General features: G+C 33.0%; 2 non-coding genes across 2 annotated transcripts; both read left to right on the top strand.

The window, feature by feature from the left end:
• The first annotated feature begins 901 nt into the window (after positions 1–901).
• Positions 902–974, top strand: TRNAV-UAC (transfer RNA valine (anticodon UAC)). The gene has a single exon. It is a non-coding gene; the product is annotated as a tRNA-Val (tRNA).
• A 13,334-nt stretch (positions 975–14,308) lies between these two features.
• TRNAY-GUA (transfer RNA tyrosine (anticodon GUA)) lies at positions 14,309–14,398 on the top strand. The gene is given in 2 exon segments: positions 14,309–14,345; positions 14,363–14,398. It is a non-coding gene; the product is annotated as a tRNA-Tyr (tRNA).
• The last annotated feature ends 2,071 nt before the right edge of the window (positions 14,399–16,469 follow it).

Raw genomic sequence — 16,469 nt, 5'->3', positions numbered from 1 at the left:
TTGAGTGATTTGACGGTGGCAGTTGTGTAATTCGCATTGTTTGCGGCATATCATTTATCAGCGGGCTGGCGGGCGGTGTACTTTGTTGCATGACTACCACTGCATGTGCGGAAGTCGCTAAAAATAGGTCATTTTCTTACTAAGTATCATATTGTCTTGACGTGATTGAATAAAACTCGGTACTGTGCTGGATTTGTAATCTCCCTTGTTTTCGTACTATTTACGTGGTGGTTTCTTTCACAAGAACTGATTTAAGTAAGCCGGGATTATAAAATGCTGTCAAGTAATGTAAAGTGTGTGGTATTATTTAGCTAAACATAACTTTGTTATTAACGAATCTGCCACCAGGTCGGATATAAACCCCTCAAGCCTGAGAAGAGAAGACGAAAACAACTCAGTTGGACTAGATTTTTTTCTCTCTATATAATACAAGCGGAATGCGCTGCAGCAGATCTGGTCTTTGGCACCGTCGACAACCATACTAACAAATATGGAAATTGATTAAAATTACTATGTGAATGTCTACCAACTTACTTAAACTTGTCCACCAATGATATGGGTTACACACAGGGGGCTCACATTGGTAGATTCCTAGAGGTCACCCACCAATTCGAGTATCCCTACTCCATTTTTATAGACATATTGATGATATTCTATTGTTAATTACAATTACAACTTGTTAGATTTTTAGCGTCTTTTGTGAAATATTAATACGAGTATGAAAATCCCAACTAAGATGAAGAAATTTGTGTAAAAATTTCTCAAAGCAGAACAAACTACACAAACAGAATGCTTTTTTCGTTATGGACACATAAGTTTTTCCTTTAGGTGGGAACATGTAATTAATCTAAATAAATATATATAAATGTCATTTATAATATTTTGCGCAACATCAGCATCTGGTTCCGTGGTGTAGTGGTTATCACATCCGCTTTACACGCGGAAGGCCGCCAGTTCGATCCTGGCCGGAATCATTTTTTTTCTAAAAATATCTTCACCTGTTTTATGTAATAAATTGGTATAAATTCTAAAAGATATTATAAAAACACAGGAGCAATTTCGTTTAACATACTTTTTGTAATTAGACGTTCCTTGATGAATTCACAAATAATAACTTAACTACAATTACATGTAGAGAGAAATTTTAATGAAGAAAATGTTTAAATCATTGTGTAAGAACATATATAAATTAGTACTGTTAATACAAAAAACCGTCGTGTTAGGAATTTTTTAAAATATTTATATACACATTTTAATGCATTTTATGCAATTTTTATTAATTTGTGAAGATATCTGTTTTAAACCAAATGTTATACCTATTAGTAAACACTAAGGATCATTTACACTGACACTTTTGTATCACATGAGAAGAATACGAAAATAGTAACTAGAATCAAATTAAGCTCCCCTATTTCATACAAATATTCTTCAACTTATAACTGAGTCGTAACACGTCTGGTGTTACGATCAGAAAACCACTTAATAAACTCTGTAGATTAACATAATTTTAGACTTAAATCTATCTTATATCTATATGTTTACATTACCGGAAAAGGCTAAACCCATTTTTAAGAATTGTTTTCTTCCTATTCGATATATCTCAAATGAGTGATAAACTATTTTTATAATGTATATATATGTGTTTTCCACTAGTGCATTTTGAATTTTTTTTAAATTACATGACTTGGTCTTAAAAATAGACTTCTAAATATTATCCTATCATCAATTTCGATTTTTATATATAGATTTTAGTTTTGTAATAATTTTAAACTTTCAGTGTTCAGTTTTGTATTATTATATTTGTCATGTTTGTTTTCTTTTGAAATGGCGATCTATTGTAGGACGGGACACTTCGCCCATGAAACAATCGCTGTTGGGTCCGAAAGATTTTCGAGTGGCGAATACGAGAATAGATGCGGTGTAGGTAGATTCTCCACTAGATGGACCGACGACATAGTTTTTAAAACGGAAAGTCGCTAGATGCGAGCAGACCCATGCCTTCCAATAGATATCTACCGATTGAAAAAAGAAGAAAAAGATATGATTTGCCATGAAAAATACACTACTGGTTTTTACCATTTTACTATCAATCTCCGTTGATAGGAATTGTAATTATTTTTAACATTCAGTGGTCGATAACTAATCAATTATCAAACGATTTATCCAGCTAGGCGTCTACCAGTGTGACTTCTCTTCCAAAGAGCGCGGAGTAGAGATAAGAACAAACTCTGTCTCCGATCTTTTTTTCGCAATAAGCTTTCTCTCACTCCCGCCATAGTTTTAACTTATTATTATTATTTACGCATCGATGGTAACAGTGACTCTTATATATATATACATATATATATAATTGCTGAAGATAGTTCTCCCGTTCAGTTAGTGAAGTAATCTCTCATACAATAAGTTATTTTTTTAATTAGCCTGCCATGCAACAAGTTTATATATGAGGACGTAAACGAATTAGCAACAAAGTTGGAGGATTGTCACAGGGATTATCACACATTTCGACTGAAACGGCATAGTGTGTCACCACTGGTCACAAGATTCGACAGCAAATGACAGGTATAAATCAGAATAAACATTGATTCCTCATGGTACTTCAAACTCGAAATTGACACTACCCCAGAAGAATGGCGTATTGTGTAACGCAGATCGTTATATTGCAGAAACGAGAAAAAGAAATGTAAGTCAAAAAAAATTTTGCAGTCAATTAGTAAATATATATATTTGACAGTGCAAATAATACATACATAACCTTATAGTGATATCCAGACGTTAATAACATAGGGTCCCATAGATTTTACCTGAACCAAACATGACAGCAGTTAATAATCAAATACGACCAAAATATTTGCGGCGACTACCATTATCCGTATTCATCGGTCATCAACTCCATACGTTTCTAAATTAAGGGCAATAGAGATAGGATCTAATTAGAGAACATGCAAACAACGAAGTCCGGCAATTCCTATTGCATGCTTAATTAAGTGTAATTCAAAGTGATGGCAGTATTCAAATACGGTCGCAAATCAAAGTGCCCGTATCTTCACGCTATGGGAAACTGGAGCAGTCAGTGAATAGAGATGATTATTATTTGGGGTCATTTAGATAGGACAAAAGCTGGACGGTCGGAAACCCCTTTTAATACCGAGACTAGGGGATGAATGGAGTCAGAAAACACTAAATATATTATTATTATATATTGTTTATATCGACTACGCATTATAAAACTATCAATTTAAATCATTATCAATAATTTATAAATACTTACATAGTGTATCAAGATATTTATAGGTTTTATTTAAAAGCCAATATTCAATTTTAATTTCAATGTTTATCTACAACTTTTGGCATCTAATTTATTTAGGTATGCATACTTTTTAGTTCAACAACAGATGACTTTGTCAGTTAAAAAAGAATTTAGAATGTAAAATTCTGAAGCCAACAAACATGTGATTAATATATTTTAATAAAGTAATAGCGAAGGAGAATTTTTGGGAATTTTTTACGTCGCTTCTCTGATCACATAGCAATACTTTAGTCGTTTTCATTTGTTTAAGTTTTGAAAAAAAAAGTCCTATAATAAATATTAATTTCATATTAAACAGTTATTAAATAAAATCAGTCTCACATATATATTTAATTTAATGATGCTATTATGGGAAAGCTTAATTCAATAATACATATAATAAAATAATATAATAGTATATCTACCTAAGTAGATAATATTACAATTCTTGAGTCGTCTATAATAAAATTTACTGTTATCTATTACAAATAGATTTCAGCAATCAATATTAAATAATAATAGATAATTATTTTTAAGAACGCACGACTCTATAGTTTTCTGTTTAAAAAATTCCAGCAACTTACTCGTCCGCCGCCGCCCAATGGAGTGGACAGTTTTTTCGTATTTCGCAATTGATAGCCGTCCATGCTCGACAATTAAGGGGAGGCACGCGCGGCTTTCGCATATTTTAAATATTCCTTTTATTATGCAGATTACCGTATTGACTTACCGCGCCTTATTTATCCCAAACATTCGATTGCTCTACAGTTTTATTTCCAATTACCGAAGATTAGAGATCATTTTTGATTGTACATATCTGATAAATAAAACTGACCGGACTCCGTGTATTACGCACCCAAATGAGGGTCATTAAATGCAAAAAATTTCGGTACTTCAATGTAATTTAAATTACATTGCACAACTTATGTAAGCCGATACACGTCCATTGTAAGGCGTCCCCAAAGATGACGGGCCTTGCCCCGCATCTAGTGACTTTCTTTAACCTTGATTATGCCGTTGATACACCTCGTGTGGACATACCCATGCTACGTCTACCGACTCCTGATCGCCACTTGAGAACGTTTTGGCCCCAACAGAGCCGCCCACTGCCCGCTGCCATTTCAGACGAACAATCATTTAAGCTACATAGGTGACTTTGGTTCTTCTGCGGATTTCCACATTTTTGATCCGATTTTACAGCGAAGCTTCGACCATAGCCCTTTACATAACTCGTCAAGAATACATATAAAGCTCTATTATTCTGTCAGTCAGTATTTATTCTGCATCAAGTTAGAGCTGGTACAGCTGCATCGGTCTCGGGGCTCGCGGGTCAAGTTTACATTTGTATTGATATACTACTTAAAACTATCGCCGTTTCTTCCATTATACCAGAAGTAATCATAGGCTGATTGTACTTTATAAATGCTTATAAATAATTGATCATTTCTTAGTAGTATCTTTTTTTCCGAAGATCATGACAGTCTTGTAAGATTTTGATGGAATCTATAACTAGACCTTCTTATACTATTCTATCTTTTGCTTTCTTCAAGACAATAGTAATGGTGGGTCCTGTTATTGACTTGACTAGACCAGCGGGTGGTCATTAACCATCTTTTTCCGTACATTCAGAAGTTCGCCGTATATTCTTTTATCGTCTGAAAGCAAAGATGTTAAAAAAAACTGAGGACTCTTTGGTAGTATATTGAGGATATGCCTGGTTTTAATCTTGGATTGGTGTTTTTTTTAATTAAAATCTAAATAAACACCATCTGCTGACATTTTATAAACCAACGAACATAAAACAAACCTATGCACAATATTTCAAAATGAATTCATAGACTAACGTTTTAAATTCTTCCGTTTTTCTTCACCTGCCTTTCATTTCAACGTATTTCGAACTTTATTTACATTGTATAAGGTCCAATTTCTTTGTTCTTTCATTAAAACTTGACCAGGTGTCTTCACGCGCGGTAAGACACTAACTGTGAGTTTGATGCGTCACATAAACTTCCTTAAGGTCAAAATGCACGTGCTAATTTTTTGTAAACAATTCTGTTGACCGGACAATAATTAGTTGCATTATGTTAGTTCAGACGATGTTTTTTTTTTACTTGTAATCTATTAAAATAACGTAACGTTTATGCAATAAAATGTAGTACAGTATGTTTCAATAACATATATTTATATTTAGACTTTGAACGCCCAGCTACTAATCTAAAATATATGTAGTTTGTAGCTTGTAAAGTGACTTTATTCGAATCTACTTTGTTACTAGTATATGATTAATTTTGTTTTTATTCATCACAAAAGAAACTAACGGACATCGACCAATGAATTGGCAAGTTGATTCGTTGGCTACATAGCGTGCAAATTTGATGACCACTGGGCTCCCAAGGTTCTGGAACTAAACACGCTGGATGTAACCCACTTTTAACAGATCATATTTAAAATCTATGGGCTAGGCTTACATTGATGATTATGGTAATGGTGTAACGAAGGCTGCTTGCCCGATTGCATTTACGCATACAGAACGCTGAAGACAGCTAAGACAGTCTTTACAGTTTACTTAGTCCTATACAGCCTCAAGCGGATTCTGGACTACTTTGTACAGATTAAAGCAACCACGAGTACAGATAAGCTGGTTGTCGTAGGAAAGATAGTAAAGAGACCATGAGGGCAATCAATAACCCGTTGGTCGGATTTTGCAAAGGTGGTGACGTACCTAAAAATAACGGAAGTACTCAGAATCCAGGTCTTAGATATCTGGGGAAGCAACTCGTCATATCCTCGACCAAGGCTTTCCAGGAAGAGCATAATCAAGACGAAGAATGTAGTCTCTGGTCACAAACAAACAAACGATTGTGAGCAAACCGGTTATATAAAAATGTGATGGGTTTGTTTTTTCGATAAATACAGGATGAGCCAGAAAGTCGTGTGAATTTCAAAATCTAATCACTACACAGAAATGTTACGTCAGTTTTTCTTACCACGATTTCATAATTTTGAATCATACAATAGCAGATGCTTCTAAAAAGGGCCGAGGTCTCATACATTCAACGAGTTTTTGGCAGTTTTAAATGTAATGTTTAGAAAGAAACTGACATCGAGTCGTGGGGACATTCCGGGGCCTCACCGGAACCCAGATCTCTCGTTACTGGATTTTTTGAGAGTACCTCAAATGCCGCGTTTAAGACAGTAAACAGATGACAATCGCCCAGCTCAAAAACAATACTCGCAAAGAAATTACTAGCGGTAATTTAACCTACGAGCGATGTTGTCCAGTTTTCACAAATACGCGACCTGAATTCAATAAGTGTTATTTTTAAAAACAGAACCCTTCGGTGTGATAAAATTTATTTACAATGCTTTATACTTTTCATATTTTTTTTAAATCAGATCAATTTAATGATCCACCCTGTATGTTATTTACAAAAAATATAGATACAATAATTACATACGTTAACGGCGTGCCTTACTTGCAACATTACCGTACCGCAAACATCTGTCCCGTAACCTTTACTGCTTGCCTTTCGAATTGGTCGAATGACCACACCTTGCATCTTCACGCCTAACACCGAGGGGGTCGGCAGAAATTATTAATATTCGCCGCACACGTTATGTGGGCTTAAAAAATAGTCTATAAGAAACGAGTCGGCACCCGCCTCTTTAAATGTAGACTAACTTAGTTAATAACATAAACTATATAATTTATATAACATATTATTTAATTTTAATAATAAACTTCTCATACGAAGTATAACGGCTAATTTTATTCCGAAAGCTTTCTCTTCTGGTTAACCATTTTAACAGTCCAAAAAAATATTAGAAGGTAAAGTAAATAACCATATATCCCAAAAAAAGGAAGAAATATATCCAGACGTAAATATATGAACGATCTGTAATATTTTTATTTAACTAATATGTATTCATGTATGAATACAATATTATTAACATTTATATTTATATATTAAAAAACCGGAAATTAATGTCGCTTTCTTAAGTTAAATTCACACGACTACATTTTTAATAAATATTTGTTTTTAATCAATAATATATTCACCTTCGTTATCAACCTTTTGCCATCGAGTATACAAATTTGTTTCTGTAAAATATGTCGACAGAAACGACATTACTTTCCGGTCCCCCTAATATATATATATACTTTCAGCGACACAGGCTCCCTTAGAGATAGGAACCGGCTGGAAGCGATCTGCATTCAGCGTCTTTCGGCAACTTTAACAAGTTCGTCTGTTCACCTTGTATATAATATATAACATACGAGGGTCAAACTGAAAGTTCTTAGAAAATCAAAAACTAAGCATTCTAGCAAGTTATTAGTTTTATTGTAACTTTTCAAAATAGCGTCCATTTACATCAATACATCGCTGCATTCGATGGAACCATTGAGAAAAGCACCTTGCCCACTCGGCCTTAGGGGTCTCTTCGACGGCGTTTTGAAACGCAGCCACTGCTTCTTCAGCGTCTATAAAATGTTTTCCTCGAAGTTTTTCTTTTATTTTCGGGAATAAATAAAAATCGCAGGGTGCGAGGTCGGGGCTATACGGCGGGTGACCCAGTAATTCCACGTCTGAGGTCGCCAAATAGTCGATCGTTTGCCTGGCGGTGTGCGACGAGGCATTGTCGTGATGAAGGAGGATCCTGCTGCGAGGTCGTTTCTCTCGAACTTTTTCCAAGACAAGTGGCAAACAGTTGTTAGTGTACCACTCTGCATTAACCGTTTTCTGATCCTCTAAGACAACTGTCGCGTAATGACCTGTCTTTCCGAAGAACGAGGCCACCATCCTTTTTCCAACACTTCGACCTCTCTTCACTTTAGTTGGCAACTCTTCGGAAGGAAACACCCACTGAGCAGACTGTCTTTTGGTTTCCGGATCATAACAGTAAATCCAGCTTTCGTCACCCGTTAGTATGTCGAACACAGCATTTGAGTCACCTCCGTTAAATTTTTGGATCATTTCTCGGCACCAATCAACACGGCGGAGTTTTTGAGCCTCGGTCAAATTATGCGGTATCCAGCGGGCACAAAGCTTCCTGACCGCTAAATGTTCATGGAGGATTTTGTGCACTTGACTCATACCTATGCCTAGACTTGTCCGAATCTGCTGATAGGTCACTCTTTTGTCAGTCTCTATCATACGCCGCACAACATTGATATTGTCTTCAGTCGTCGCTGTAGAAGGCCGTCCCTCACGCAAATCATCGGTGAGATTAGTTCGACCACGTTTGAATTCATTAAACCAGTTGTAAACTGTGGCACGAGATGGGGCTTCATCGTGAAAAGCCAATCGAAGTCTATCATAACTTTCTTGTTGACTTATATGACATCGAAAGTCATAAAAAATCATTGCACGAAAATTTTCTCGGCTTAAATTCATTCTGACGTGCACAGACAATTTTCAATTTGCCGCCAAATCGTAAAACAAATGACAAATGAATGAAATGTATACTCAATATTATTGGTAAAGAGTTCTATTTTCAAAATTTAAACTTATTTTTTTAATATAATGCTTTTAAGTTGCCAGTTCTAAAAACTTTCAGTTTGGCCCTCGTATAATATATAACGAAGCGAAAGGCCGGTTATTGTAGCTTGTCTTATCCTCAGTTCAACGAAGTTGTAAAAACCAGAAAAGCTAACATCGCCTAACATTAATTGAATATAGCCTTGTCATTGTGGCGATATTTAAGGGAGGCCTTCTCCTTGTAGTATTGCCTATCGAATTACATGATGATGATAAAATATTACAAATGATTATTGTAATGATTCATTCAACTTTTCAAGGAGCATCATTCGTACCTTCGCTTTGAATGTTAAACCATTCTGTAATACGAATATCGAATATAAGTCCTTGATTACAGGTATATGATTTTAAAAAAAATTGCAATCTGTCACACAGTCCCCCAAATATCATATATAACTAACAAACACTGTGAGATAGTACATATAACACAGATAATAAATCCTAAATAATAATTAATTATAAGTATCTGAAGTATTTAGTTGTACTATACAAAGGACAGGTGTGCATTTGTGCGCTTGCTACTCATAAGGCTCTGTGCCAATGCGTTAATGCCTGTTAAAGCTAAATTTTAAACGGTAACTCTAACAGGCACACTGTAACATGCTCTGGCTACCCATTTTACAAAAAAAGGATCGTTAATATGTGTGATTGTTAGAAAAAAAACCTTTATTTATTATGCGAATATAGTAATTTATTTGAATGTCTTAATTACAAAATGGTCGCTTAAGCATTGCGTAAATACCTCTAATATTGTAGCAGAGATCTTAAATCTATAAGTAAATAAACTTTGATTTTTTTTCATTTCTTACATCTATATACATTAACTAACTTATTAAGCAATGATAGCGCAGCGGTAGAGGACTGAGATTTTCTAGGTCGCTGATTCGATTCCGGGGATACAATATTATTATTCACACTTTGTGAATTAATTATATAGGATTGTTATTGTTAACAAACAAGTGTTCAGAGGATAGGTACTAGTGTTCTTTACGTACCATAATACATTATTGCAAACGCCTACCAGCCTGCCAAGCGTACCGATTATGGCATAACCCATAGATGTTTTTGGTATAAGCCTATGTCTTGCAGTGGGCCTATATATGATTGCAAACGACAAGGACTATTTTAACTATACTATTTTATTAACGAATCGTCTACTTAACTTATACCTTTAATAAAATGATAATAACTTATGTCATTTTTTTCTACAAGTATGTATATTATTTATGTGTTCCCTACATTATACAAGAATTCATTTAAATACATCTTTAAACTTTTATAACAACTTGAATTTTATCTTAAGATTGTAAAAATAGAACACGTAAAAAGAAAAATAGGTAAAACAATATTTAAACAAACATATAGAAAATTACATAAGATATCTTATTATGTATTTCTATTAAAGACATAAGTTAAGTAAGATGGTAACATAAGTAATAAAATTAATATTATGTGCAATACTAAACTTGAATTCTATATTAATAAATGTTCTACTTTTATAAATGCATTGCGCCGTAAAAAATAATTTGATTATTACTAATAAAAAAGAATTCTTTAAGATAAGTCCAGAAATAAATCTAGAAAGTACAAAATATCAAAACACAAAATGCAAATGTCATTTCTGTTAACAAAAGGTAGGTAGCGTAAACTTGCCGGTGTCGGCACAATCACGAATCAGCATTCGCGAGCAATCCGCCGTCAGGCGTTAGATTAGTCGCCCCACTGCAATCCCAAATTAAATCCATCCCAGAAAATTGTGACAAACGCCATCCGTCATCCCGACCCCTCATTTGCATGAGAAAAACTGTTGAAGAACAACTATTTATCAAATGGCGAGAGGACTTCCGGCGGCCATGACAGTAGGCGCGACGCGTTTCCGCCCGCCATCTTTGCTCTGAACGCGTCATCCGGCCGCGGGTCGAAAATTTTATTATTCCTGAATAGATGTGGCATATTTAAATCTAATACATTTGGTTTAATTAATTATTAGTAAAATATTTCTATTATCTTATTATAAATACTTACAAATGAAGGCATGTCTATAAATATAGGATGAGGCTGAATAATTATGATACCTTTGCTTTCTTTTTTATTTAATTTTATAAGATTACTGTACTAACATTTGCAGAACCCAAAGCGCATATTAAAAGTAAATTGACTTATTATAAAATAGACGAATATTTAAATGACAAGAATCCTGTATTTTGTAGGTTTACAATAATCATAGTAATCTCAAAAAAAATGAAGTCAGCCATAGTTGTATTTACAAGGCACCATGAAATCTGGCTGCATTAAATTTTCGACTGCAAAAAGTCTCTATTTTATCGCATATTAAAAATATTAAGAATATTGTAATGACAACAATCCTGATCGTTATGAATCGTAATGCCGCTTAATAATTTTGATTTCATTAGGCTTTATCTAATAAAGTGTATATGTAAAAATCGATGTTATTCTACTTTATTAAAAGATGTGTTGTTTTGAAATTCCTGCTTCTTCTCCACAACTAACACCTTGCGAAGTCTAGTCAAAAATAAAATATAATCAATTAATTTGACGATCAATAATAGTATTGTTAAAAGTTCCAATGTTGAATAAATTCTTTTATCTTTAGGTTAGGTTAAAAAGTTGTAAAAGGACGAAGTTGCATTTTGTTTGTTAAAGGCGTTTTAACAAATAAACTAATGGCTATATTCGGCCTATAATTACAATCTCGTGTTTCCACATATGTGTATATAATAACATATGTAAGTTTGTATGTACACGTCGATTACCCGCTACTTTTCCTTATTCTATTTACATCTATAGTTATCTGTATGACACTGTTTTGAAAGATAAGACGACTAATTGTACTTTATTTAGATATATTATATCTATGTATTTCTTTTATAAATAACTTTGTTTCATACACTCGATCTTTTATGTGTTATTAGATAATGTTTTTAATTTAATAGCCGTTGAAAATTACATCAAAAACAACACCATAATACTGTAACATACTGTATCTTCATAATGTGTATGTTGAAATTAATATGTATTATACACAGCTTACTTCAACTTTATTTTAGAGCCCCTAAAAACTAATATTCAAATAAATACTTCAACCTTAAACCCATCAAACTATTATAAAAGTGACTACTACTACACAGAAAATAATATATTCAAAATTTATAATATGAGAAAAAGAAAACTTGTAAAAATGTACCGGGCTACCATTGGCCTAAATTATTAAAATTATAAGAATAATAAATTTAAATACTTAAAAACAAATGGTATAATAGACAAAGAAATTATAAACAAGCAAATAATATTAAAAAAATTAATACGAATATAGGTTTCTTGCGTATAAAAAATCTTAGCAACGGATATAAGTTTCACCTATATTAAATAAAAATCATAGAAAACAATTATTAATAACATACTTACTATTTTAAAGTAACATATAATCAATTCCAAAATTAAATGTAAATAAAATCTCGGAATTCATTTTCAATTAACAATGCAGCAACTTTCTTCTATTTTTAAATTATTAACAAGTTTGTATATTTATTGAAAAATAAAATACTTAAGAGACACTTTTCCTTACAAGGTAGTGGTTGTAAATAAATTAAAACTTTTATCTATACAATTAAATAAAATTTGGACTGTCTGTTTGTAATATTAAAATAATGACTTATTATTACATAAATATACATACGGTACATATCCCAAAGTTACTTTTTTTTACCTTTGTCTGTCTGTTTGTTTCGTCTAATTTCTAAAATGGCTGGACCGATTTTGACAAGATTTATACTGCCAGGTAGCTAATGTAATAAGGAATAACATACTTCGATTTAAAAAAATCTTAAACAAAATAACTAAATAAGCTAAATAATTTTTAAGTTAAATTCCACGCGGACGTACATAAATACTTTATAATATAACTGCATAGTAATGTGCTGCAAAGAGCGCATTATTTCGCCAAGAAACTATATGTATATATTTATATGTACTTATTTTTGAATAAATAAATATGAGAAAAATAACATATAATGAACACGAAAAAACGAAGACAAAATAAATGTAACGTTAATTTTGGATTACGGAATATTGTCCGGATCCAGTGATTATATGATCCGTGTCCCCTGTTCCACCCTGATTGGGGAGCTCTATTTAGATAATTTAGTGGTTTGCCTGGAATGAAATATGCGACGCACTTCCAACGGAGATGTTCTGATTGCGGCCTGACGTAGTTATCTTGATCTGTCTCCTCGCTTACCTTTTACAGTTGATTACTATTCATTTTTTATTATCTTGATACAGGATGATAGATATAAGGTGTAAATGCTTCAAAATAACTCATTTGTTATCACCAAGTGATGTAGCTTTTACACATATTTACCATCAACCTATAGATCACTCTCATCATTCATTCCTATGTCCCCAAGAGGAGGCAGAGGTCATCTACAGTACGTCGCCATCCCGAGCTGTCTTGAGTTTCGCGCTTTACTTCGCTCCACGTCATTCCAACCGCCTTCACTTCTGTAGTGATCGTCGGCCTGGTTTGTTTTGGGCGGCCACGTCTTCGCTTTTCTTGAGGATTCCATTCTAGAGCATGCCTCGGTATGTGATCAGGGTCCCTTCGGAGCGTATGGCCTATCCAGTTCCACTTGCCGCGTTTGATCTGCTGGTCGATCGGCGTCTCACCGCAGCGTTTCCAGAGTTGGACTCTTTCCCAGGCCAGTATATACCGAGAATACATCGAAGACAGTTGTTAAAGAAGACTTGGAACCGTAGATATCTTTGGTGAACTTCCACGTCTCGCATCCATATAGCAATACGGTGATAATGTGAAAACATTGGACTAGAATGTTTTGGGCTTTAATGTTTTAGTCTGAACGGAGCTGTGCAAAGGCTACCATAAAGATCAATCTAGAATATCTCAAATCAATGATTTCTTTCTACAGAAATATGCCAATAACTTCTGCCAGTAGAGTATCCGCATAATAATCATTTACTATCTGGGACAGATAATAAAACTATCTATGTATAGATAGTAATCATACCGTATATCATACTGCATAAAGTAAATATGTGTTGCGAAATAAGAACTAATTCCATTGGAAAGGTTTACGAAGAAATAAAGTAGTCATATAAAAGATCAGAACGTGAAGTATTAAAGATTTTGTGAAGGATGTGAGGAAAATTGAGAAAGAGCAATAAATATAAAAAATTAAAAATTATTTACACCCGCATAGCAACGACTATGCCCCAAACAAAGCAAAGGGAACGTGTATTAATAAAATATATATTAAAAAATAGTACTGTTTTATGTAGACATTATCATAAGAATTTTAAATATTACATAACACACGTCGAGTGTTTATAAATATCGCAGAATGTTACGCGACCTTTATCGCTCTAAAAGAAATCTAGAACACCGCTTTCTCTATTATACAATCAAAAGTATCAATTTAATATTTTCGATAACCCAAACAAGCCTTCGATAGCTCAGTTGGTAGAGCGGTGGACTGTAGACGGTTAATGCATTGACATCCATAGGTCGCTGGTTCAAATCCGGCTCGAAGGAGACTTTTTGTGTTTTAATTTTTTAAATGATATTTTTTACTTTTTATTGTAATACTACTTTTCGTAGACAATATTTTTTATATTAAATTTGTAATTAATTTATTTACAAAAAATGTTCCCAAAAATGCTTTTTCTTTTTTATATTTAATGTACTATGTGATAAGGAAATTTAAATAAAATGTATTTTAAATTAATTTGAAAGATTTTAATGTAATTTCCAAATCCAATAAAGTTAAAAGCGAATTAAAAACGTCGGAGATAATACCTAATTAAATTACTCCCCGTCTTAATAAACATTCTTACGTTAAAAAATAACCACAATCAAATTATCTTCTGAATTCAATTCTCTTACTGACAAAGAATTTATACGCACCTTAACCCTTCGTCAGAGTAGCCATGAATTTTAATTATCGTGGATAGTGTTTATTTTTTCTTATAAATAGTTTAAGCTTTACTCGTTTACGAAAAAAAATATAGACTAAACTATCCTCAGATAATATGAACGATGACATATATTTGAGATAAGCATTGAAACTAAGAAGTCTTTATTATTAAAATTAATGAGATGAAATTAAATAAACTATGTAGCTAATATATCTATGTACATATATAGCTATGTACAGTGTGGACAATGCGGACAACAATACACTAATATGTACTCTCTCTAAATTATCAAGTAATTTTTTTTTCATTTTGAATAATTAATAAAATCAACTTTTGTAAAAAAAGTTCTCTTACAGCATGAATAATTTTTATGTCACAAAGATGTATTAAAAATGTTTTATTACTGTATTAAGAATGATGTGAAAGTGACCACAGAATAATAAAAATCCGTCTGACTTTGTTGTGAGCTCTTTTCAGATCTTAAAACCCCTGTAGGTTTAAATTGAAGGAGATAGAAGAGCTCAACCTGATTCTAGTTTTTATCAAGTTTCTGGTCACTGTAATTGATTCTATGTGGATAATAACATACGACACGTGGATAAATGTTCGGATGATATTGGAAAAGGAAATAAGATCTTGACGTAACGCAAAACAATGTCCTTTGGTTAAACAAAGAAAACCAATAAACATTTCAAATGTGACAATTAAAACAAACCAAATTAAGCAACTATGTTATATTCTCAACCATTAATGCTACGAAAATATTGAAACAGAAATCCCATATTGATACAACTAATCCATGGTCACATTACAATCTACCGCAAAAGTATCTCTGACTCTCGGAACCGTGCTGAATCAATTACGAAAAGGATTCAATTGTGTCTGGGATGTCTACGTCACGGGGACAAATTCATTTAAGACGCAAAAAATTTAATACCTCGCCCGAGGACTTTTACAATACGATATTTTTTATAATTTTTGTTTAATAATTTTTTTATAACTTACGATAATGATGACGAGTGGCTGTGCAAGCTTTCATCGTCAATAGTAACCCATTTGCATGGGACTATAGACATTAGTTTTACCCTAATGTGGATTGGTTTAACATTTTTTTTTTCAAATCAAATCATTTATTTGTTGAATATACATAGATTATAAGCTTGTGTAGTGTTATGTAAAGAGTCAATATATTTTTCACTTACGACGCGAGCATCAAATAATTAATAATTAATTTAATAATATTTCAAAGGCAATATTATTTAATTGTCAAATAATAAAACGGAGAATTCCATGATACTTGTATACAGATAAATATATAGTGTCTGTTTGTAAAATTGAAATGATCAAAATATAATTTTTAAAATTTTTGTCTGTCTGTTTGTTCCGGCTAGTTTCTGAAATGGCTTGATCGATTTTGACGGGAGTTATACTGGCAGATAGCAGATGTAATAATGAGTAACTGAAGCTCATTTATTTTAGAAAAACACTTAAATTAAAAAAAATAGGTTTTAGCTAAATTCAAAGCGGACAATGTCGCGAGCACAGCTAGTATGTTATAATGAAATGCCTAATCCATCTATGAAGCGTCTAAGTGATGCAAAAGCTCCGGGTCCTCTTCCAGTGAAACTGTTATATGTAGCGCCCCGAATGAAAGTTCTTCCAGGGAACCTTGAAGTTTCGTTGCTTTA

Source organism: Battus philenor, unplaced genomic scaffold, assembly GCF_028537555.1.
Source record: "Battus philenor isolate CCGP_79_NKW_IND1 unplaced genomic scaffold, ilBatPhil1.0.hap1 SCAF_18, whole genome shotgun sequence".
In the NCBI taxonomy this organism is placed as follows: Eukaryota; Metazoa; Arthropoda; class Insecta; order Lepidoptera; family Papilionidae; genus Battus; species Battus philenor.
Note: the sequence above shows the minus strand (reverse complement) of the source record. Positions and strands in the feature narration are given on the sequence as shown.